At 39.9% G+C, this 25,337-nt stretch overlaps 1 pseudogene; it reads right to left on the minus strand.

Moving 5' to 3' along the window:
- Window positions 1-11,410: 11,410 nt before the first annotated feature.
- Window positions 11,411-12,102, minus strand: LOC138984235 (zinc finger matrin-type protein 2 pseudogene; annotated as a pseudogene).
- Between the last annotated feature and the right edge of the window lie 13,235 nt (window positions 12,103-25,337).

The raw sequence follows: 25,337 nt of genomic DNA on the forward strand, positions 1-25,337 counted from the left end.
ATCTTCACAATCTCTTGTTCCAGTTTTTTTAAAAAGATTTTCCCCTTTATCTTTGAATTTTACCAAATTGACTATAATGAGCCTAGATATGGTTTTCTTTATGTTTAACCTTAAATTCTTGGGATTTGTTAAGTGTCTTCGCTGTGGGTTGATAATATTTTTTATCAAATTTGGGGAACTTTAATCATTATTTTTTCAAATTCTTTTTCAGGAAAATTTTCATTTCAGATGTTATATTTTTTCTTTCAAAAATGTCTGTTTTTTTTTAATAGTTTTCATTTCTCTGTTGAGATTCCCTATATAAATATTATGACTATTTTCTTTTAAATCCTCAGATATATTTGAACAGCAGTTTTAAAGTGCTCATATACTAATTTCAACACATGTCTCACCTCTGGATCTCTATTAATTATTCTCATGGTTATAAATTACATGTCCTTGATTTTTCTATGTGCCAAACATTTTGAATGATACAGTTTGGGGAGCTTGAATTTGTCTTACTTTACACACTGTCGAGATTTATTCTGTCAAGCAGTTAATATATGGATGCAACAACATGATGCTTTTGAAACTTTTTGTTTTAGTCTTTGTAAGAGCATCTAGACTCTCCCTTACTATAAGACTAGATAAGCCCTACTCCTAAGTGTTTTTTCTGTGATATCAATGGAATCTCCAGGGTTTTCAGTGAAGTGTCTATACTAACTCCAATCCCAGTGTCTCCCAGAACAGGGTAATATATTCAGCTCACATAAAATCATATTTGGCTCACAGTTCCCTGATAGCTGCTCTTTTCTAGGTCTTGCTCTAATCTTATACATCTGAATATTCAGTCAAATATTCAAGGAGATCCATATGCATATTTATATATCTTATTGTGTGCATAACCCCTTCTAATCTTCTTTCTTACAAATTTCACTCACCTCAGCACTCTCAAATCTTTCCTTGTTTCTTTGGCACAGCTAAATGTGTCGGTCTCTGTAGAATTCCTCTTATGAGAACCACAGTTTGGAAAGTTTCTACCCCAAACAGAAAGCTATGTTTTCCTCCACTCAAGGACCACAGCTTCTCTTGTCTATTGTCCAGTACCCCTAAACAGATGCTTCATACATGTTTACAGTATTATAGTTGTTTCTTGCAAGAGAATTTGCCTAATACCATTTTAGATCATATTGGAAAGCAAAAGTTTTTTTACTTCATCTTTTAAAGTTGAATAAGCTGAGACAAAAAGAAGTTAAATAATTTGTCACATCTCCCACAGGTTAGCAGAACTGGATCTGATTCATTCTGGCTCCAGACTGTGGTCTAATAGAGAGCGTGGCAATAATGTTTGGGGATTTTTTTTTCATGACCACAGTTTCCTGAAGTTAAAAATGAAAGAAAAAATAGTGTAATGTGGTAGGACGTGAATAAGTATATTGAATGCCTGGTGACTAAGAAATAGAACATGATGCTATATAACCAAGGTGACAGCAAGTAATAATTTTAGTCTTTTCCCCAGCCAAAAAATAAAAAAGCTACAGTAGAGTTTCTTTGCTTTCCTGACCTTTGGATTGCTCAGTCTATGTATCCTTCTATGCATATTGAATGTCAGTTACTTCCATGAAAAACCAGACATGCAAGTAACTGCATCAACTCGATCATTTGTATCCTTAATGTCATTTATCTCGTTTACTGGCCCAGAAATAAACCACAGTGAAAGCAACTTCAGACAACCTGATGTTGTCAGTTTTGTCAGTCTTTTATCCTGGACCAGTCCTTCATGATTTTGTTTAATACACTTAGCCTCTAACTTGTATTATCAATCTTTTTGTAATAAATTTCTCTATAAAATTCAAATTAATTAGAATTCTAGAACTTAAGCAACCTAAGAGATACTTTCCACAATGCTACCAGGCTCACAAACATTTCTAGTTGCACTGCTGACAAGAACATTTATGTTCTTCTTAATGAAATACCACAGATAACACAAACTTTCCCTGCAATGGGAAATTAAGATTTTTGCTTCGGCATTATGTTTTTAGATTCTGTGAACTCAGATTTTTATTGCTAAGTTAAAAGTCCTTTCCTTGATTTACTAGTTATAGATCAATATGTATTTGAAGGAAATATTATGTGTCCCAGAAATTACCATCAGAAAGCAGAAAAATACATCCACTTAGTCATCAAGATAGCCCAAGATGACAGGCATTACATCAGTTCTTCCTTGTGCATGCATGCTAAGTCACTTCAGACATGTCCAACTCTTTGTGACCCTACGGACTATAGCCCACCAGGCTCCCCTGTCCATGGCATTCTCTAGGTGAGAGCACTGGAGTGGGTTACCATGCCACCCACCAGGGGATCTTCCCAACCCAGGGATCAAACCTTCATCTTCTGTGACTCTTGCATTGGCAGATGGGTTCTTTACCACTAGCACCACCTGGGAAGGCCCAGTCCTTCCTCAAGGACTGCCCCCTCACCCCCAAACCCCACCTCCCACTCCTGGCCTTGTTGTGCTCAGTCATGTCCAACTCTTTGCAATGACATGGACTGTGGCCTGCCAGACTCCTCTGTCCATGGAATTTCCCAAGCAAGAGTACTGGAATGGGTTGCCATGTCCTTTTCCAGGGGATCTTCCTGACCCAGGGATTGCACTGAAGTCTCCTGTGGCTCCTGCATTGCAGGCAGATTCTTTACCCACTGAGCCATCTGGGAAGCAGTCTTTCTTCAAGGGAAATCAAATAAACAACCTTGGTATAACCCCAGCTATGAACAGATATTATTCCTAGCTTTATGGAAGTAACTGTAGAAAAATTACGATTATAAACTCACAAAGGACAAAATTTTGTTCAGTTCAGTTCAGTTCAGTCGCTCAGTCGTGTCCGACGCTTTGTGACCCCATGAATTGCAGCACACTAGGCTTCCCTGTCCATCACCATCCCCCGGAGTTTGCTCAAACTCATGTCTATCGAGTCAGTGATACCATCCAGCCATCTCATCCTCTGTCGTCCCCTTTTCCTCCTGCCCCCAATCTCTCCCAGCATCAGTCTTTTCCAATGAGTCAACTCTTTGCATGAGGTGGCCAAAGTACTGGAGTTTCAGCTTTAGCATCATTCCTTCCAAAGAACACCCAGGGCTGATCTTTAGAATGGACTGGTTGGATCTCCTTGCAGTCCAAGGGACTCTCAAGAGTCTTCTCCAACACCACAGTTCAAAAGCATCAATTCTTTGGCGCTCAGCTTTCTTCACAGTCCAAATCTCACATCCATACGTGACCACTGGAAAAACCATAGCCTTGACTAGATGAACCTTTGTTGGCAAAGTAATGTCTCTGCTTTTCAATATGCTATCTAGGTTGGTCATAACTTTCCCTCCAAGGAGTAAGTGTCTTTTAATTTCATGGCTGCAGTCACCATCTGCAGTGATTTTGTTACTTTCAACAATATTTGTGAAAAGTCTTTTCGATATATGAGATTGTACTCACTGTATTCATTTACTCTCATGAAAGGAGGCAATATGTAACGCTTTGAAGCTAAATAGTGATAAACCTTGGTCAAGGGCACAAACCTAACTGGACTCATCCTTCAGGTAAAGGAACGAAAGTGCTAGGTATGATTAAATATAAGAGACGTGTAGAGGCGTCTGCCTCCCTGTTGCCTTCTTCTCTGAGAGCTACCTGGTTCTAGTTGCAGACCACCGCAGCTGAGTTCGTACCCTGTGACCTCAACACCACAGCTCATTGAACTAGGAGTGTGCTTTAAGTATCAGACTTTAAGTATCCAATCCTCTAACCAGCTAGTAATCAAACATATTCTCTATACTTATTTTACACTAAGAAGTGGTATGGGGAAATACAGTGATATGTGCAACCTCAATAGACATAGAGGCTGTCCTGAGGCAGTCATTTTTAGCTCTATGCTTGCTGACAATTAAGCAGAGAAAGGAGATCTGTAGTAGTGAGAAGCAAAAAGGAATGAGTAAGCACTTAGACACAAGCAGAAGCAAAAACCAAACTCCGTAATAGGTAGATGAAAAAGCCATGATTTCTTTCCAATTCCTGGTTTTACAAGCCTACAAGCATTTCAGATTTTAGAACCTTGAGGTTGCCTGTGCAATCTGTAAAATTAATCTCTTCAGTGGAACTAACTTGAATAGCTTCCTTGCAGTGAATAGTCCCTGACTACGATGCTCAACCATATAGATCTGATTGTCTTTTTTAAAAAACTCAGAACAAAGTGGCCTATATTTTAAAACCTTCTTTGGAAATAATTATCCTCAAAAGCAAAGAGGTGGCCCATCCACCTATCTAAACAAGCTCTGTGGTCCCTTCTAAAATAAATGAGGCAACATAATTAACCATGTATAAGAAATAAACAGCTATTTTGCATTACTTTGGCAATTAAGAAATCGAGGCCAAGAGACTGACAATACAAGCACCTATTGGTGCTTGAGAATCAGCACAATAAAATCAGACTCGATAAAGTAAATGGAGATGGGATCTGCTATTTGGATTTTAGGAATCACACATTTTAGGAATCACATATTAACTTTTCATTCTGTCAGGCCAAGAGCTATATTAAAATATATATATATTAAAATCAGGTTTATATGGTTGAGCATCGTAGTCAGGGAATATTCCCTGCAAGGAAGCTATTGAAGTTAGTTCCACTGAAGAGAGATTAATTTTACAGATTGCACGGGCAACCTCAAGGGTCTAAAAACTGAAATGCTTGTAGGCTTGTAAAACCAAGAATTGGAAAGAAATCACGGCTTTTTCATCTACCTGTTACGGAGTTTGGTCTTTTGCTTCTGCTTGTGTTTAAGTGCTTACTCATATATTAAAATAGCAATAGTTCAGTTCTTCTGTCTTCTATTCCTGTTGTGACATGTATATAATCTTCACTAACAGAGCTTTCTATGTTTACTCAAGTGACCTCATTAGGTTTAGATATTGTCAAGTGTTGATGTACCAAAACAGAGTTTTAAATAATTTATTTCCTTTACTTTATTGCATTTTCAAGCATTAGGAACAATCAGTGTAATTGCCTATTTGCAAGAACAAGACATCTTCTGATAGTATCACTTCAACTGGTTCTAAATCTAATAATACCTATTGTTTGCCCAGCATTTTAAAGTTTTCCAAGCACTACCCCATGTGATGTCTCCGTTTGTTCTCTGTAGGAAAGGAAGATGGAATTATTCCTACTTTGCAAAAAAGGTGATAAAGGCCAGGAAAGTCCAGTGTACTTGTTGTCTCTGAGCTATGTAACAAAGTACCACAATTTCCATGGTGTAAACAACATAAATTTATTTTTGTATATTTCTGGGGGTCACAAGTCCAACACAGTCCCACCAGAATAAAATCAAGGTATTACCAGAGCTGCATTCCCTTGTGGAGAGTCAAAAAGTAAGCAGCTCTGTTTTAATTTCTGGGGTTGTGCCTACAACTCTCCTACTAGGACTTTTCTAGTGGCCTCCTTTTCGACCACAGGTACTTCTAATACGCTCATGCCTATGACTCCAGTGTCAGGGCTGCTTGTATTTCAGCCCCAGTCTGCGGCGGGCTTTTCCTGTCTTCAACCCCACTCAAAATTAGCAGACATTCACTTCACGCATACAATGGTCATAGCAGAATTCTCAAGTGCTACCCCAAACACCAAAGAGGATTACCAAACATTTTGCTTCTCTCTTAATGGTAGGAGGCACGGGGTACGACATCCTGTCCTTTACTTCTGAGAGGATGTCTTAGGATACTTCAGCTTCTATGCCATGTGCTCAGTCTCTTCAGTCGTGTCCAACTCTTTGCACTCTTTGAGTGTGGTGCTAAATCTCTATAATCTTCCCTGGAATGAGTTTGGTTTTATTGGCATTTCGTTTGCTTGGTGATTTTTTGTTTGTTTGTTTTTTAAATTTTTATCAGAGTATGGTTGCTTTACAATGTTTTGTTAGTGGAATAAATGGTGATTTGACTCACTGTGTTGGTAAAGGTAGGTTGGGGACACTTTTAGGGCTTCTACTTGGCCTTTCCTGGTACAATAAGTTGGATTTAATGGGACAAAGAACACACTTTGAGGGCTCCATTATGAATATACACTTAGAAACCAGAGACATGGCCACCAGGTGTGTCCGTGGACCTAACGGACCCTCCTTGAGATAGATGTGGGCTAGAGCGCCATTTATTTCTGGGCCCTGATAGGTCTCTATTCTAACAGGAAGTCAATGATGGCACTTTGAGTACCCTTCCATATGTTAATTCGGTCCCTGTATCAAGACCCATCAAAAGGTGTGGGTATTCTCTTTTCTCTGGTTTATTTTTACCTTGTAAATAAATGGTTGCTAGTGTCATTGGTGGAGAAGGCAATGGCACCCCACTCTAGTACTCTTGCCTAGAAAATCCCAAGGATGGAGGAGCCTGGAGGGCTGTAGTCCATGGGGTAGCTAAGAGTCGGACACGACTGAACGACTTCACTTTTACTTTTCACTTTCATGCATCGGAGAAGGAAATGGCAACCCACTCCAGTGTTCTTGCCTGGAGAATCCCAGGGACAGGGGAGCCTGGTGGGCTGCCGTCTATGGGGTCACGCAGAGTTGGACACGACAGAAGTGACTTAGCAGCAGCAGCAGCAGCAGTGTAATTTGGCAGAGGATTGGGAGAATCAAATGACTACATCACTGCACACTCCTGCCATAGTATTGTAAGGTCCTTCCTCATGGGGATGGAGCCTCTTCTTTAGCTGATGGATTCTGGGTGCAGGTGGATTCAGACACTGAAACTGTCTAAAAAGTCATGACTCTCCATTGCACAGCTGTCCTGAGCCTTTTAATCATCAAGTCTTGACTTCTTCAGCATATATGTGGTCTCAAACAGAATCTAGCCTTGGCCTGACCCATGTACCTCTGAAGGCTCTAGACCAGTGTGACCCAGTAGGAATATAATATTGGCCACATGTGCAAAAAGAAACAAGTGAAACTATCTTTAATATATTTTATTTACCCCCAAATATATGAAGGGGAGATAGGTGTGAAACTTCCTAGATGTCTCTGGGAGAAGTGGCTCTCACTAGTCAAAGGCAATTCTCTGAAGAAGGTAACAGCCATAAGTCGTTATCCACAGCATGCGTGCATGCATGTATACATGCTATGTCGCTTCAGTCTTGTCTGACTCTGTGCAAGCCCATGGACTGTAGTCTCCCAGGCTGCTCTACCCATGGGATTCTCTAGGCAAGAAGACTGGAGTGGGTTGCCATGTCTTTCTCTAGTGGATCTTCCCAAACCAGGGATGGAACCTGCATCTCTTACCTATCCTGCATTAGTGGGTGTGTTATTTACCTCTAGATTATCCACAGCATTTGCAGCTATTACAGAACAAGTTCATTGCCTGGAAGAGGGAATCTGGCTGGAAGCCCCATGGTATCCACTACACTAAGTTAACTAAAATCCTTTCTATTACTTGTATCCAAAATCTTAACTTGCAACAGAATACCTGAAGTGTGACTCTTTATCTCATGCTCTTATTTTTAAGAAGTCTTCTTAATGTGAGCTACTCCCCAAAGCTGCAAGTGCTGGGCAGTTTAAAATGAAAAAGGGAACAGGGCAAACCTAATATATCCAACTGGGAAAGTCTGCCAAGTAAAAACAGAGCCTGAAGTTAAAGCAGGGCCTTTCAGAATTTGCTCCCAACATCACCTGGGAATTCATCAGAAACACAAATTCAGAAGCTCTTGGGTGGTGGTTGGTGGGAGGGGAGGGGCAAGAATCCCTGCCCCGCCTCCAACCCTGGGATAAGCAGCCCTCCCAGTTATCCTGATGGACACTCTAGACGGAGAACCATGGAGTTAAATGCCTGCTTCCTTTAGGAAGGCAACCTCAGCCCTAGCACAGCAAAGGGAGTCTCATCAAATACCCATGTTCCTGACCCCATTAAGGAAAGCAGACCAGCTGCCTAGATGAACAACCCTAATGCTGTGTGTAAGCTCTATGAGAGACCTGGGAAGAGAGAAAGGCCTTCATACCTGATGCATTCATAATTAAGATAGTACAACTTCCTGCTTCTGTATGGTAGAGCGCTCTATTTTCAGAGTTTATAGCACAGGAATTCTGAATTTCTACCTGATGTATTTCTGTGGGAAAGTGCAGCCCAGTATGACACCTACTGGTATAACAGACCTAACGCAATGTGACAGAGATACAGAGATGACAGCCAGGTAGCCAGGCCTAAACCCTCTGCCAAGACGCCCTAGATTTGCTAAAATTCAGGGCCAGGAAAATCTGGGGAGCTCACAAACCGCTAATCAGTTTTCTGTCTAGGGAAGCAAGCCTCCCAGTCAAGTTACAGAGAACAAACTAGTGGTCAGGAGATAAAATAAGTTCAATCAGAGGCCAGACACAGAAAAGTCCTCAAAATAGAGCCAAGGGACAAAATACATTGAAGATTGTCCCTAACTTCAAATAAAGAACTTTTTTATTTAGTTGGTAGTTTTAGTCACTTCCTTATAAAAATAGGACAAAACCATGCTAGCGTTTCAGCACGTTTAATTAGTATAATGCACATTCCTGTTCTCACAGCTACCATCCACGCTATTTCGTTTCCATTCTAACCAATCGTGAAACTCTGCAAAAGTTGTTGCAAATATTTGTAAATATTTCTACTCTAAATATTTACTAAAGTATTAATTAAGCACCAATATTAAAATACACTTCTCCATGTATAATAGGTCTGTAATCCATGATGATAAGCCTTTCAGTACAGTGGTTCACTGAGCATTGATACATAGAGATTGTCCCACACACTGTGGCTTGTTAAACAATTTTAATAGATTACCCTACTAAAATGTGTAACATTTAAAAGCCGAACTGAATAAAGCAGATGTGTATGTGTGCGTATGTGTGAGAGAGCATTTCAGGTACCAGTATTACTAGATTATGACCATGGCCATTTTCTGTTGATTGTACTGTGTATGTGTCTTTGTGCCTATTAGCAGAGATTACATTGGGATAGATTGGAATCCTTTTACCTCCTTTTGCCAGTTGCATGGCTTTGAGCAAGCTATCTAACTTCTTTATGCCTCAGTTTTCTGCTCCATGAAATAGTGATAATAATCATACCTACTCATATACAATAAAACAATTTGAACAGTATCTCAGATAGGATAAGCACTCTATGTCCATGGAATTCTCCAGGCAAGAATACCGGAGTGAGTCGCTGTCCCCTTCTTCAGGAGATCTTTCTGAGCCAAGAATTGAACTAGTCTCCCACGCTGCAGGCAGATACTTTACTGTCTGAGCCACCAGGAAAGCCCCATATGAATGTTAGGTACAATTATTAATAAAATGCTAGAACATACAGTTCACTCTATATTTTTTCTATAGAGATGTATAGGCAAACCTGAAACCAATTATTTTATAGTCTCTTAAGATATTATTTTGGATAAGATGGAAAAATAAGACTAGATGGCAGTTCAATTAAGTGAAATCACTAAAAAACTAAATCATAAGCATTTTTGGTTAGTGAACCGATATTGGTGATCTGGGAAATCTCTAGTGAAATTTTCAGAATTCTCCATCTGCCCTTGGTGTGTCCAATATATTATCGATGATCTGAATAAAATGGAAGAGTATACTTATCAAATTTGCAAGTAAAATTGAAAGAATCTATAATACAGTGTCTATAACAGAATCAATAATAACAATAATAGTAGCAGTTACTCATATGGGTAATTTACATGTATTATCTGTAACCCATAGGACAATCCTGAATTAGGGATTATAGTTCCCATAGCAGGACATTTGTGATTACCTACCTTTCCCTTCTTAATAACAAATCCCTAAGGGAAACTACCTGCCCTATATGGGCCCCAGCCTCAACTTCTATCCCAGGGCTAAGGTTTTCCTAAGCCAGTAAGTGGTTCCTTAACTGTGGTCTCAACCAACAACATCAGTGTCATCTGAGAATTTGTTAGAAAAGGAAATTGTGTGGCCTTACATCAGACCTGGGCTTCCCTGGATTCTCCACTTGCCAATGCAAGAGACATGGGTTTGAACCCCGGGTTGGGAAGATCCCCTGGAGAAGGAAATGGCAACCCACTCCAGTATTCTTGCCTAGGAAATCCCATAGACAGAGGAGCATGGCAGACTACAGTCCATGGCATCACAAAGAGTCAGACAAAACTTAGTGACTAAACAACAGCATCCGACCTACTGAATCAGAAACTGTAGGGATAGAATCAATAAATCTGTGTTTTAACAAGTCCTACAAGTGATTCTGATACATAACTAGTTTGAGAGCACTGGTCTTAACCAATCTGAATACCTCTTGTCAGGGACTGACTTAAATAAGGTCATGATAGACTCCTGGAAAATGAAATGTGAGAGGAAATCTGAGGACCTTCTAGAAAATGTTTACTTTTTTTTTTTTTGAAAGAACCTTTTGAGAAGGAGTCCCTCTTTTGCCGGTGGACATTTTCATGTCTATCTGTGATGCCTGGAGCAGTGTCAGCCATCCTGAAGCCATGAAGATTGGAATTAGCCAGAGGAGAACACACTGCATGTAGCAAGATGGAAGGATAGAAGGAGCATGGATCTTGATGACAGCACTTAGCCACCAAATTTACCAGAACTAAAATTGTATTACCTTCAGACTTATTATTATTATTATTATTATTTTTGTGTATGTGTGAAATAGGCCCAGTCAATGCCATTTATTATACATGTTGAACAGCCTCTGAGACCCAAGGGCTCCCATATGAGGTTTTTTCCTTTTTCTTTTTTGCATCAAACAGGTTCTTCCAAGAGCCTGCTTACAAGGAAGACAAAAACAGGGTAATCCTCAATAAAATGAAACAAAAAGGAAAAGCTGAACAGAGTTTACATATGAAGAACAAAAGTTAACAAACTCACCAGACAAAAACCACACCACTCATCCCATTTAATTTCCTGTTACATGCTCTGAAGAAGCTGAGAACACCAGGCCCCAAGGCAGCAATGCTCTTGAGGCTCTAGCTCAGGCTCCCTCTATGTGACAGATTCATGCACATGCACCCGCACATACCACAGATCCAGGCAGAAGTACACATGCCTGGCCAGAGAACCACAGGGAGATGAGAGAATCAAGGATATACTGTCAACTGGAAACTGGGGACCCAGAGAACCCTTCTGCTGTAGGCTGAGTCAAAATTAAAACAAAGGCAGAACACAGGATAAATGTAGGATGCTCAGATAAGAGATGGACAGATGAAGAGGGAAAGATGCAAGGGGAGTTTCGGGAAAGCAGCCTAAGAAGAGGGGTTTTTCTTTATTGGGAAATCAGATGGTCAGAGGTCCTGTGTCTCCAGTGATGTACTGAGGCTGAAGGAATATGCCACAGCATGTTCCTTTGCATTCTGTGCTCTCTCCCAAGGCGGAGAAAACAGAAACACCACCCTCTAGCCTCCCCATTGCCACTCTTACTGACTTTCCCCAGTACCTCCCCCAAAATGACGCCCACACACACACAGTTAGGCCCAGCAAAAAGCCAAGCATAGAAAGCCTCAGTAACTCTTCTTGGTGGAACCAAAGCCAGAGAAGCCCATCACAGCTGCCATTTCATCCTCCTCCTCCAATGTCAAGTCCTCTTCAGCCCTCCTTTTCTTCTCCTTCTGCTTCTCTTTCTTGTAGGCTTTGGCCTTTTCCTCCTCTTCTCTGAGTTCTTTCATCCTTTCCTCAAAATCATAATCCTTCTGCTTCTCTTCCATCTTCTTCTTGTTTACTTCAAAACATTTCTTCACCTGATCCAAGGTAGAACGTTCCACACGCATAGACATGCCCAGGTTTCGCTGATGTTTCTTTCCATTAATGTGATCCAGGAAGTTAATGGAGTCTTTCACCACACAGTCACGACACTGCAGTAGTATCCTCCCATCTCAGACTGTGGGGTGGTCTTGGTAATGACAATTGTCTTCCAAGTTTGGATTCCAGGTCCACCTTGTAGTCCCTATGCCGGAGAAGCTCTCGCTTAACTGGCTGCACTGGTTTTCCATCCTTCTTTTCTCTCTCTTCCGTGAGCCTCTTCTCGGCAAGCTTCTCATATTCATCTTTGTCCCACTTTCGGCGAAAGTCCAAGTTTTTTGTCCCACTGCCTGACGCCATCTTCACTCCAGACTTATTATTTTAATATATCCTCATTAATTAGCCATTTTGATTGGGAGTTTCTAATATCTATAATAAAAAGTGTCCTAAGCAATACCACAGTTTTGCAGTAAAGAACACCAAAGCTCTGAGAGAATGAGTTACTTTCTCAAGCTCAAAATTCAAAACTCTTTCATGATGACCTGGAGGGATGGGATGGGAGGGAGAGGAGGGAGGCTAGGGAGGGAGGGAATATAGACATAATCAAGGCTGATTCACATTGTTGTATGGCTGAAACGATTACAACACTGTAAAAATTATGAATAAGCACATTGGGAATAAAAAGATTCTACTAGGATCCTCGGTTTGAGGCTCCCTATTGGAAAAAAGTTTCAAAACTCTTTCAATAGACCAGATAAGTCTGTGTGCTTAGGAAAGGACTAGAAGTAAAGGTAGAGAGGTGAAGAGGTGAGGCATAGCCTCATAAGTTCATTTTAGAAAGCCCTAAGAAATTCAGATGTTGCATAAACCAGTAGGATGGCAAAGTACAAAAAGGGAGGAAAGAGGTTTAAAGCAATGTAGGGTTCAATCAGTGGAAATTGACCAGGGGAGAATAAACAAGGAAGGGAAAGGTTACACCACATTGCACACTAGTACATTGTAATCTCATCTGAAGTACTATGCTCAGTTCTAGGTACCTCAACTGTTTCCATGGAAACAGTTGAGAACAAATAGATCATAATATGACTAGGAGAGGAGAAGGTCAGAGAATCAAGCTGTAGATTTTTAGCTAAGAAAAGGTAAGACTTACAAAACTGTAACTGCATTATTTAAGTCTCTTTGGGAACAACTAAGGGAAACTCAACTCAAACTGACTTACATACAATCTTTTGGCTTGTGTATCTAAAACTTCAGGAAGTAACCCAGCATAAGGTGTGGGCTGAGTCCACGTGCTCTGACAATATATGTGGTAGGGCTTTGTTTTATTTTCAAGGCACTGTTTTCTTGGTTTACCTTCATCCTCAGACAGGATCTCTCCCCATGTCCCAACCTCATATTCCAGTATTTTAGCAATTCTGTAAGATGGAGAGCTTCTCTTCTCCAGTATTTTTCATAGAAGTCCCAGTATAGCATCCTACTGAATCCATTTGGATGACTAGCCTGAAAGTGAAAGTCGCTCAGTTGTATCCAACTCTTTGTGACTCCATGGACTATACAGTCCATGGAACTCTCCCAGGCCAGAATACTGGAGTGGGTATCCTTTCCCTTCTCCAGGGGATCTTCCCAACCCAGGGATTGAACCTAGGTCTCCTGCATTGCAGGCAGATTCTTTACCAATGGAGCTATCAGGAACTAGGACTAGTTGATTAGCCTAGGACGGAAATAATCACTGTGGCCAGGGAAATTGAATATGCTAAATGAGAAGATCTCCATTATGTGCACATCCTAAAGGGTAGGGATAAGAAAGCGTTCATTCCTTGGTAAATTCCATCAGTGGAAAATAGGATGGAGATAAATTTACCATTGGAAAATTGATTATTCTGAGAAGAAAGGAAAATGGATCCTGGAAAGGCTAAAATAGAGATGACCACTTTAATAACACCTGTCTTTAAATATTTGAATGTCTGATAAATGAATAGATTCAGCTTATTTTATCAAGTTTTACTTGATATAATAAGAACGAATACATAGAAGTTACTGGGAAGCACATTTCTAATCTACACAGGAAAGAATGTTATCTTTACATCTCTCAACAGTGAACAGGCTGCACCAGAAACAAGGATGTCTATCATGAGAAGTTTGCAGGCCAAGGCCAGATGACCATCTTAGAATGATGTAAGTTCAGTTCAGTTCACTTCGGTTTAGTTGCTCAGTTGTGTCCAGCTCTTTGTGGCTCCATAGACTGCAGCATGCCAGGCTTCCCTGTCCTTCACCAAATCCCAGAGTTTGTTCAAACTCATGTCCATCGAGTTGGTGATGCCATCCAATTATCTCATCCTCTCTCATCTTCTTCTCCTCCTGCCTTCAATATTTCCCAACCTCAGGGTTCTTTCTAAGGAGTTGGCTCTTCCCATCGGGTCACCAAAGAATTGCAGTGTCAGCTTCAGCATCAATCCTTCCAATGAATATTCAGGACTGGTTTCCTTTCGGGTTGACTGGTTTGATTTCCTTGCAGTCCGAGGAACTCTCAAGAGTCTTCTCCAACACTACACTTCAAAAGCATCAATTCTTCAGTGCTCAAATTTCTTTATGTTTCAACATTCACATTCATACATGACTACTGGAAAAACCATAGCTTTGACTAGACAGACCTTTGTCAGCAAAGTAATGCCTCTGCTTTTTAATCCACTATCTAGGTTGTTCATAGCTTTTCTTCCGAAGAGCAAGCATCCTAATTTCATGTTTGCAAGTCACCATCTGCAGTGATTTTGGAGCCCAAGAAAATAAAGTCTGTCACTGTTTCCATTGTCTCCCCATCTATTTGCGATGAAGTGATGGGACCAGATGCCATGATCTTCGTTTTTTGAATGTTGAGCTTTAAGTTAGATTTCTCACTCTCCTCTTTCCCTTTCATCAAGAGGCTTTTTAGTTTCTCTTCACTTTCTGCTATAAGGGTGGTGTCATGTATTTCCTGAATTGTTATAAAGGAGGAGTAGATGAAATCTAAGGTCCTTTCCATTTCTAAGTCTATATAATATACTCACTCTATAAGCAATCTGGCTAAAGATCATCTATTGCTCTTGTTTTTCCCATAAATGACTCTTCTAAACTGTACTGGTATTTCTGGAATACCTCTGTCTGATACAAACAGACTGAATGATGAATTTTTGACCAACTCTTATATTGTTATGCTAACTAAAGAAAGGGGCATAGCAAAAAGGGCTGGCTGGTGATCCTAATCTTAAATAGTAATGGCTGCAAATGATGAGGGGACTCATAGTATGTAATAACAATACTAAAAAGTGTGGTCAGCTCATCACTTGAAGAGTAAGAATCAAGATGGGATATCTAATCACAATGATATATTGTGATTATATAGAATGACATATATAGAATGACAGAAATATCAAACATGCATGCTAACCTAAACATAAGAAAGAAAGATTAAAGAACAATGAATAGATCCTGGTGCAAGATGTGGTTCGGGGTCATAAAAGGGACTTGATTTGAATCAGTAACTTAATGATTCATAAATGGTATATATTTCCAACTAACTGAATTGGAATCAAGATTGCCAGGAGAAATATCAATAACCTCAGATATGCAGCTAACACCACCCTAAGCCTCTTGATGAAGATTAAAGAGGAGAGTGCAAAAGCTGGCTTTTTTTTTTTTTTTAAACTTTACATAATTATATTAGTTTTGCCAAATATCAAAATGAATCCATCACAGGTAAACATGTGCTCCCCATCCTGAACCGTCCTCCCTCCTCCCTCCCCATACCATCCCTCTGGGTCGTCCCAGTGCACTAGCCCCAAGCATCCAGTATCGTGCATTGAACCTGGACTGGCATCTCATTTCATACATGATATTTTACATGTTTCAATGCCATTCTTCCAAATCTTCCCACCCTCTCCCTCTCCCACAGAGTCCATAAGACTGTTCCATACATCAGTGTCTCTTTTGCTGTCTCGTACACAGGGTTATTGTTATCATCTTTCTAAATTCCATATATATGCGTTAGTATACTGTATTGGTGTTTTTCCTTCTGGCTTACTTCACTCTGTATAATAGGCTCCAGTTTCATCCACCTCATTAGAACTGGCTTAAAACTCAGCATTCGAAAAACTAAGATCATGGCATCCAGTTCCATCACTTCATGGCAAATATATGGGGGGGGAATGAAAACAGTGACAGACTTTATTTTCTTGGGCTCCCAAATCACTGCAGACGGTGATTGCAGCCATGAAATTAAAAGACGCTTGCTCCTTGGAAGAAAAGCTATGACAAACCTAGACAGTATATTAAAAAGCAAAGATATTACTTGGCTGATATAGGTGCATACACTCAAAGCTGTGGGTTTTCCAGTAGTCATATATGGATGTGAGAGTTGGATCATAAAGAAAGCTGAGCATTGAAGAATTGATGCTTTTGAAGTGTAATGGTGGAAAAGAGTCTTGAGAGTCCTTTGGACTGCAAGGAGATCAAACCAGTTAATCATAAAGGAAATCAATCCTGAATATTCATTGGAAGGATTGATGCTTAAGCTCCAATACTTTGGCCACCTGATGTGAAGAGCCAACTCATTAGAAAAGACCCTGATGCTGGGAAAGAGTGAAGGCAGGAGGAGAAGGGGATGACAGAGCACAAGATGGTTGGATGGCATCACCAACTCGATGGACATGAGTTTGAGCAAGCTCCAGGAGATGGTGAAGGACAGGGAACCCTGGTGTGCTGTAATCCATGAGGTCACAAAGAGTCGGACGTGACTGAGTGACTGAACAACAACAACAACTGAATATTTTAGTGAATTAAATGTAACATCAGGAATGATTTGAAACACAAGTGTGATGCTACTTGAATAGAGGTTGAGCCCCTCCCATGTGTACAGTCTTGGGATTGAGCAGTGGGGAGGGTACTCAGTCTGCCTAAGTCAAACAAACATATTGACCAAGACAAAATACAGTGAGCTCTAATAAGTTGTCTAAATGGCTCAAAAGTTATCTGGATGAGAGAAAAGATTAATTTTTAACTTAGTGAAAACTGAAATTAAACTCACTTTAGCATAATTGTGTATAAACTCTCCTTTGAATGAACCTTTTTCCACATGCTTAACTGTTTTCTGAACACAAAATAATTGGACTAGATTTGAAACTCTTTCATGACTGAGTAGAGGGATCTCTGAACTTTCTAAAATTGTATGTCTATTGACATACAATGAAATGATTTTGATGTCTATTCTAATTTCTAAATGAAATTGATGTCTATTCACTTTGTTCAGAGATGTTCCATAGCTCCTATCAGATTTTTAAAGAAACCGTCACCCATCACAAACCCTAATTGAATCCCTCTGACACAAAATTAGCTTCAGAAATGTATTCCCTGAATTTTTTGAGAACTCCAATATTTCTGTAACACATATAAGAAAAGGGAAAAGTAATTAAAGCAAATTGCTACAGTGAGCTAAGGAGTAGTGCACGGATTATAACACATTTTCACAGAGTTCCAGCTGGCATAGACAAATTAGAGCAGCCTTCCCTCTTAGACTTAGCACACAGAGAAGACTTGAATCGCTACTGGACCAACACTCACCGTTAGGGGACACTCCAAGTGTCTTGAAGTTTGAAAACATATTTCTGAACTAACTCAAAAAGGCATAGAGCTAAGTAAAGGCATTTTCATTACACAAATTACTAAAAATAATGTAGGATATACCTCTGAGTTAGAAGTTTTCTGCAGATTTATTCAGCCTACAGGATTTCAGAAGAGTAGATAGATGCATTGTAATTAGAGGTAGGATTACATACAATAATGGAAATAAGAAACCATTAAAAAATTATAGATTCTGAAATTTTAGGCTTCTTGCTAAGCTCTCTGAAGCTGCAGCTGTCTTTTTTAAAAATTACATCAATGCTTCTGTTTAGGAAAATGGCTGGGAATGAAAATAAATCTTTGTGTCACTAAGTAAGATATTAAAAAATCACAGAAAAAATGGTTGTTCCTGATGCATATAGTTACTGAGCACATGTGATTTGAAAATAAGATATTCATTTCTGCATGGCTCAGCAACACAAATGCGATTTCAAAAGAGTAACCTGTGAACAGAAATTTCTGGTATGTCATCTGACTGCCTTCACCAAAATATTTTCCAGTGAATTATAAAAGGTAAATTACCCTTATGCCTTCAGCCGTGCATGAACTGAATCTCATTCTAGATGTGTGTCTATTGCTGAAATCCTAAGCTCTATTGCTCCATTAGTTCTATTGCTCCAAAACTTGTTTTCTTTTTCTCTGTGGCCATTTTTGTACTCCTCTTGCTCCCTAAGTCATAAAGTCCTGACATTCTGCAGCTGTCTGGAGCCTCTTGCTTCCCCACAATACACCAATGACTGCCATTGCTACCTTTAGTCCCAAAGCAGGTGCGCTTTCTCTCACTTTCCATTCTAAGACCATTATACCTCTTCCCAGGTCACTATACTTCTGTCTCCACTCCAGATGCCCTCTGTAGTGACTCCATCACTGTTTAACATTGCATTCTCTGGATGAACAGTTCCAACTACTTTCATTTTTACTATTCTTTCTTTCTACTTTTAGGACTTCCCTGATAGCTCAGTTGGTAAAGAATCCGTCTGCGATGCCAGAGACCCTGGTTCTATTCCTAGGTCAGAAAGATCTGCTGGAGAAGGGACAGGCTACCCACTGCAGTATTCTTGGGCTTCCCTTGTGGCTTAACTGGTAGAGAGTCCGCCTGCAATGCAGGAGGCCTGGGTTCGATCCCTGGGTGGGGAAGATCTCCCGGAGAAGGGAAGGGCTACCAACTCTAGTATCCTGGACTGGAGAATTCCATGAACTGTATCGTCCATGGGGTCACAAAGAGTCAGACACAACTGAGCAACTTTCACTTCACTTTCTACTTTTACCAAAATATCCATCTGCAAATGCTAACCATTAACATTTGCTCTGCCTGATCAGTAAAACCATTATGGTAAGGTGTGTTTTCAGGCTTCAGTGGTAGCTCATCTGGTAAAGAATCCATCTGCAATGCAGGAGACCCCCGTTCGATTCCTGAGTCAGGAAGATACCCTGGAGCAGGGATAGGCTACCCACTCCAGTATTCTCAGGATTTCCTGGAGATTCAGATGGCAAAGAATCCACAGGAGGCCTGGGTTCGATTCCTGGGTTGGGAAGATCCCCTGGAGGAAGGCATGGCAACCCATTCCAGTATTCTTGCCTGGAGAATCCCCAGGGACAGAGGAGCCTGGTCTACAGTCCATAAGGTCGCAAAGAGTTGGACACGACTGAGCGACTAAGCACACAGCACACACAAGGTGTGTTTTCAGGTCCTTCAATCTATACCATTGCTGATACACGTGGTTTCTAAATGAAACACTAAAATATTTAGAATCATCCAAGGCCGTTGGCCTTTTTACAATATTATTAGTCCCAACAATTAGTTTTCATGTTGTATCTAATTATTCCTTTTGTTTTGTTCTTAAATTTAAAACCTTGGTTTGTCCTTGAGGAATATTTATTAAGTTAACCTTTTCATTTAGCTACAAAAATTTTTTGGAGGACGGAGGAAAAGAAAATAATGCCTTTTTTGCCATGTATCCTCTCCTATCTCTATTTGCATCTCTATATTTTCTTCCTTTTTCTATTCCCATTTAATAGCAGTTGTTGATTTGAGTACAAGGATAGTGAAACTACTGGTATGAGAATATCATATAACTTTTTGAAATATTTTTCTATACTTGGCCATAGACCATTTTCAGTGGTGATTATAAGACCCTGCTGGTTTATTTGAACAAGACGAATTTTGTTTAGATGTAATGTTTGTTCACAGACTTCTGATATGAACTGGTCTCTATCTACTCCAGTGATGTTTCATACCTCTTCTCAGATTTACACTGGAGGGAAGGATGATGTGCACCCCTCCAGAGGAACTCTCAGCTTCTTGCTTGCAGGCTTTCCCTTAGTTCACCTCTGCTTTCCTGAAGCAGCATCACTGCCTACCCTCACTGCCCCAGCTTGGGTTACTCTGAACATCAACCTCAAACTCAGCCTCTCCTGCCTCACCTGTCGCCCAAAGCATTTTACTTAGTAATACACTGCCCAAGGGCAATGCACCCCTACCAGTATTTAACCACTTCCCCTTCCCATGAATTGGCCAGTCACTTTCGGCTGGAAATATTTTTGATAGGAATAGTAATTTGGTAGAAAGAAATGGTATTTGAAGGTGGCATGTTGGACAAGGTGGCATGCAATTCAGTGTCTTTGGGTTAGGGAGACAGCTGATTGATTCAGATCCTGGGGCTCTGGGTTCGGGAAAACAAGAGCAATGGTTGGAAGTAAGAAGGGTCTTATTACTTTTTTTTCTTGGTGTACTGTAGTTTATGAGTCAGAGCCTTTATAGGCCATGAGAAGAACTCCTAATACTGTACCCCCTCATTGGTCTCAGTTCTTGGAGGTGATGGGAGTTTACCCATTTTCTTGTCTCTTTCTTTTAATGGAAAGTTAGAAAAAAATGGAGAGTGGCTGTAACTGAAGTGCTAGATAAAACGCTGTATTAAATGAGGAGGCTTTCCTTAGGAGCTTATCTTCTCAAAGTGCCTTTGAATTATAATCCTTTTTACTCAGGCACAAATAATTTTTTCGGAATTTGGTGTTATTCACGAACCTGATTACTATGCATAGCAGATCATATTTTCCAAAGATGGCCACAAAAATATCTTGGCATCTCCCAAGCTCTCTTGCAACATGACCTTGACATTCCCTCATCAAGAAGGAGAGTTGATTTCTCCACCCGCTTGAATCTGGGTAAGACTTGTCCTTCTTGATGGATAATAGCAGAATAACACTGTTAAGGTATAGCCTTTCCTGACCTGTAACTTTTCTCTTCTTGTTTTTTGAAAACTTTCTCTAGGAATGTTCACACTGAGCCTAGCTGCTACTCTATGAGAAACCCAAGCTACAAGGAAAAACTACATGTGGTTGTCCCAGAGCGCCAGGGAGCGAGTTAGGATCAGCTGTCACCATGAGAATGAGTCATCTGAAATATCCAGTCCAGTGGAACTTTCAGATCATGATGCCCTGGCAGCCATGTGATTTCAATTAATATGAGAGTCCCAAAGTAAGACCCACCCAACTGAGCTCAGTCAATTCACAGAACTATGAGAGAAAATAATTTTATTCTAAGCTGCTAAGGTTTGGCATGATTTCTTAAGCAGTAAGAAGTAACCAGAATACTATATTAAATGGAACCAGATCCTGTGAAGCATCATCTGTTACAGTCAGCTTAAACTTACCTACAGTTATTTCAATGGTAATTTTTTGGAAAACATCCTGCAGGTTCAACATAACTTTAAGATTAAGGGAGATTGAACTAACAATATTAATACTACATGCATGTATGCACGTGTGCTCAATTGTGACCGACTCCTTGTGACTCCATGGACTGCAGCCCGCCAGGCTCCTCTGTCTATGGGATTTTCCAGGCAAAAGTACTAGAATGGGTTGACATTTCCTCCTCTAAAGGATCTTCTCGATCCAAATAGTGTGTAAAAGTGTATGTGGGCTGCCATAACAAATTCCCACAAACCTGGTGGCTTAAAATAACAGAAATATATCCTCTCATGGTTCTGGAGTTTGTAAGTCTGCAAAGTGTGTCAACAGGAACATGATTCCTCTAAAGCTTCTAGGGGAGAACTCTTCCTTGCCTCTTCCAGCTTCTAATGGCTCCTGGCATCCCTTGGCCTCCTTGACTTAGGCTGTGTCACTGCAATCTCTGTGTCTGTCAGACTGCCTTCTCTGTGTGTGTGTCTTTCCTGTCTCTCTCTAATCAGATAATACAGGATTATCTCCTCATTTCAAGGTTTTAACTTAAACATATCTGCAAAGACCTTTTCCTCAAATAAGATAACATTCTTAGTTTCCAAGGATTTGACATGGATATTTTGGGGGAGCCATTTTTTGGTCTATCGTGATTGGTATGGGAACGGGAGCAGTAGAAATAAGTCCCTATCACCCTAATGTTACAGTGTAGGTAAATAAAGCTCATAATTCTCAAGCAAGTGAGTCAGTTCTTTGCACAGTTTCTAAAACAGATGGTAGTTTATGCTGTGGTGTGAATTCCTTCCATAAGATTAATGACCAAGCTCAGGTTACTCTCTGTATTTGTCTTCTGTTCAGTTATTGTGATCACTAATTACATATATTAGTATGAAAGAAATGTAGCAAAAAATATTTGTAAATGTATTCAGATCAAGCTCAGTTAAGGATAATAAGGATACTAAGAAGGTTAACTTTGTCTAACAATGAAGGATGACTTTTTGTTAAACTACTTTGGAATTTCCCTGGCAACCTGCTTACACTGACCACATAGTAGTTAGTGTTAGCCATTCCCCAACTTTTAATCATCTCCTTAATTACCACAAATATATTGCATATTTCCTTCAATTGAATTCTGATTTTTTCTTTCCTCTGCATCATTCCAGCACTATCCTGGTACTAGAAACAATCTAAGCTTCTTACTCAGTTTATAGTCTCTAAAGGAGAATGTTTCATAGGAAAAACTCAGTTGATATTCTCACACTAGGTATAAGGACTAGTTAAGTGATATACCAACCAACCTGCCAATTGGCAGGTAGTATGATGTCTGCTGGAAAATAACACTGAAATACTCAGGTCAGTTAACATTGGCAGTTATGTTGCTGTTATGTTATAACTCTTAAATTTAATCACCATTGATTGAAATCATTCAATATCTGAGTTAAGAATAAAAATATAATTAACTCCATCTGTGGAGCCATCTATATAATCCATTAAATACTTTCACTGGTCAAAAAAGTTGATTTTAAAATATAGATATTCTAATATGTAAACTCTCTTCTCTCTCACACACACACACACACATGCGCACACACAGTGGAAGAGAGAGTAGGCTATTACGTATACCTCTTTGTATGTCTGTGAGTGACAAACAGATGATCAGAGAGATAGATGTTAATAGCCATGATGTCTACTGGAAAATGCACTGAAACATCTGTTCATTTAGTATGAAAATCTCCAGGTCCATCCGTGTTGCTGCAAAGGGCATTACTCATTAGTCTTTATGGCTGAATACTATTCCACTGTATAGATGCATAGGTATACCACATCGTTATCCATTCCTCTTTAGATGGACATTTAGGTTCCTTCCATGTCTTGGCTATTATAAATAGTGCTACTATAACCATAGGGGTTCATGTATCTTGTCTAATTATACTTTTCTCCAGATATATGCCCAAGAGTAGAATTGCAGGATCATATGGCAACTCTATTTTTAGTTTTTTAAGAAATATCCCTACTGTTCTCCCATAGTGACTACACCAATTTACATTTCCCACCAACAGTGTGGGAAGGTGCCTTTTTCTCTACACCCTCTCCAGAATTTCTTTGCAAACATTTTTGAGATGGCCATTTTGACTGGTATGATAACTACAATAACTCATTGTAGTTCTGATTTGCATTTCTGTAGTAATCAGCAATATTAAGAATTTTTTCATGTGCTTTTTGTCCATCTCTTCTTCGGAGAAATGTCTGTTTAGATCTTCTGCCCATTTTTTTATTGGATTTTTTTTTTTATATTGAGCTGTATAAGCTGTTTGTGTATTTTGAAAATTAATCTTTTGTCAGTTGCATGGTTTGCAAATATTTTCTTTCATTCTGTAGATTGTCTTTTCAGTTTACTTATGGTTTCCTTCACTGTACAAAAGTTTTTAAGTTTAATTAGGTCCTATAAGTTTATTTTTGTTTTTATTCTCATTTCTCTAGGAGATGGATCCAAAAAGATATTGCTGTAGTTTATGTCAAAGAGTGTTCTGCCTATGTTTTCCTCTAGGAGTTTTATAGTATCTGATCTTACGTTTTGGTCTTTAATCAACTTTGAGTTTATTTTTTTGTATGGTTAGAGAATGTCCTAATTTCATTCTTTCACACATAGCTGTTCAGCTTTCCCAGCACCACTTTTTAAAGAGATTGTATTTTCTCCATTGTATATTTTTGCCTCCTTTGTTGTAGATTAATTGGTCATATGTGCCTGAGCTTATTTCTGGGATTTATATCCTGTTCCATTGATGTATGAGTCTGTCTTTGTGCCAGTATCTTACTGTTTTGCTTATTACATCTTTGTGCTTAGCTACTCAGTCATGTCCGACTCTTTGCATCCCCATGGACTTCAGCCCACCAGGTTCCTCTGTCCATGGAATTCTCCAGGCAAGAGTACTGGAGTCGGTTGCCATGCCCTCCTCTAGTGGATCTTTCCAACCCAGGTATCAAACCCAGGTCTCCCACATCGCAGGTGGATTCTTTAATGACTGAGCCACCAGAGAAGCCTTTCCCTCAAATAGTTGAAATAATCCTTCCATTCATTAGCCTATGAAATTACCCAGCCCATAAACACTTACCACTGTGTATCCGGGGCTGCTCTTGAGATGGGAATCAGAGTTCTGGTCTGTGGAGCCAAAGAATGGAATCCATAAACACAGACACTCACGGTAGAAAGTGAATAGGATTTATTAAAGAGGAGGAAAGTACAAAGCTCTCAGCATATACACTTGAGAGGGGGTAAAGAGTGCTATCATAGCTTTGTAGTATAGTCTGAAGTCAGGGAGCTGATTCCTCCAGCTCCAGTTTTCTTTCTCAAGACTGTTTTGGCTATTTGAGGTCTTTTGTTTTCCCATACAAATTAAAAGAATATTTTGTTCTATTGTGAAAAATTCCATTGGTAATTTGATAGGGGTTGCACAGACACACAGAGAAGGCAATGGCACACCACTCCAGTACTCTTGCCTGGAAAATCCCATGGACGGAGGAGCGTGGTAGGCTGCAGTCCATGGGGTCGCTAAGAGTCAGACATGACTGAGCGACTTTACTTTCACTTTTCACTTTCATGCATTGGAGAAGGAAATGGCAACCCACTCCAGTGTTCTTGCCTGGAGAATCCCAGGGACAGAGGAGTCTGATGGGCTGCCGTCTATGGGGTTGCACAGAGTCGGACACAACTGAAGCGACTTAGTAGCAGCAGCAGCACAGACACAACTTGGTGGCTGAACAACAACAAGCATTGAATCTGTAGATTGCCTGGGGTAGTATAGTCATTTGGACAATATTGATTCTTCCAATCCAAGAACGGAAACATGGTTTGTATATCTTGAAAATTAATTCTTTGTCAGTTGCCTGGTTTGCAAATATTTTCTGCCATTCTGTAGACTGTCTTTTCAGTTTGTTTATGGTTTCCTTTGCTGTGCAAAACTTTTAAGTTGAGGAAAGCAGTTCAGGCCATAACACCCTCCTCTCCCTTATTTTTAGTGAACAAAGAGGAAATTCTACATCATCCCTCATCATTTGATAGGGTGGAGATGTTAGTCTCAGCTCCAGTTTGGTAGATTCATAGATGAAGCCTGGTAGCTCCTTTGCACTTAGCACCCTGACCTTGGAACCAAGACAGAACTAAACTGTACCCAAATGACCAAGAATTAAACAGGGGACCAGTGATCTCCCAACTGAAAATAGAAAATGGGTACTCAGGAATTAAAATAACACCTGCCAACTACATC

Source organism: Bos mutus, chromosome 20 (assembly GCF_027580195.1).
Source record: "Bos mutus isolate GX-2022 chromosome 20, NWIPB_WYAK_1.1, whole genome shotgun sequence".
Classification (NCBI taxonomy): Eukaryota; Metazoa; Chordata; class Mammalia; order Artiodactyla; family Bovidae; genus Bos; species Bos mutus.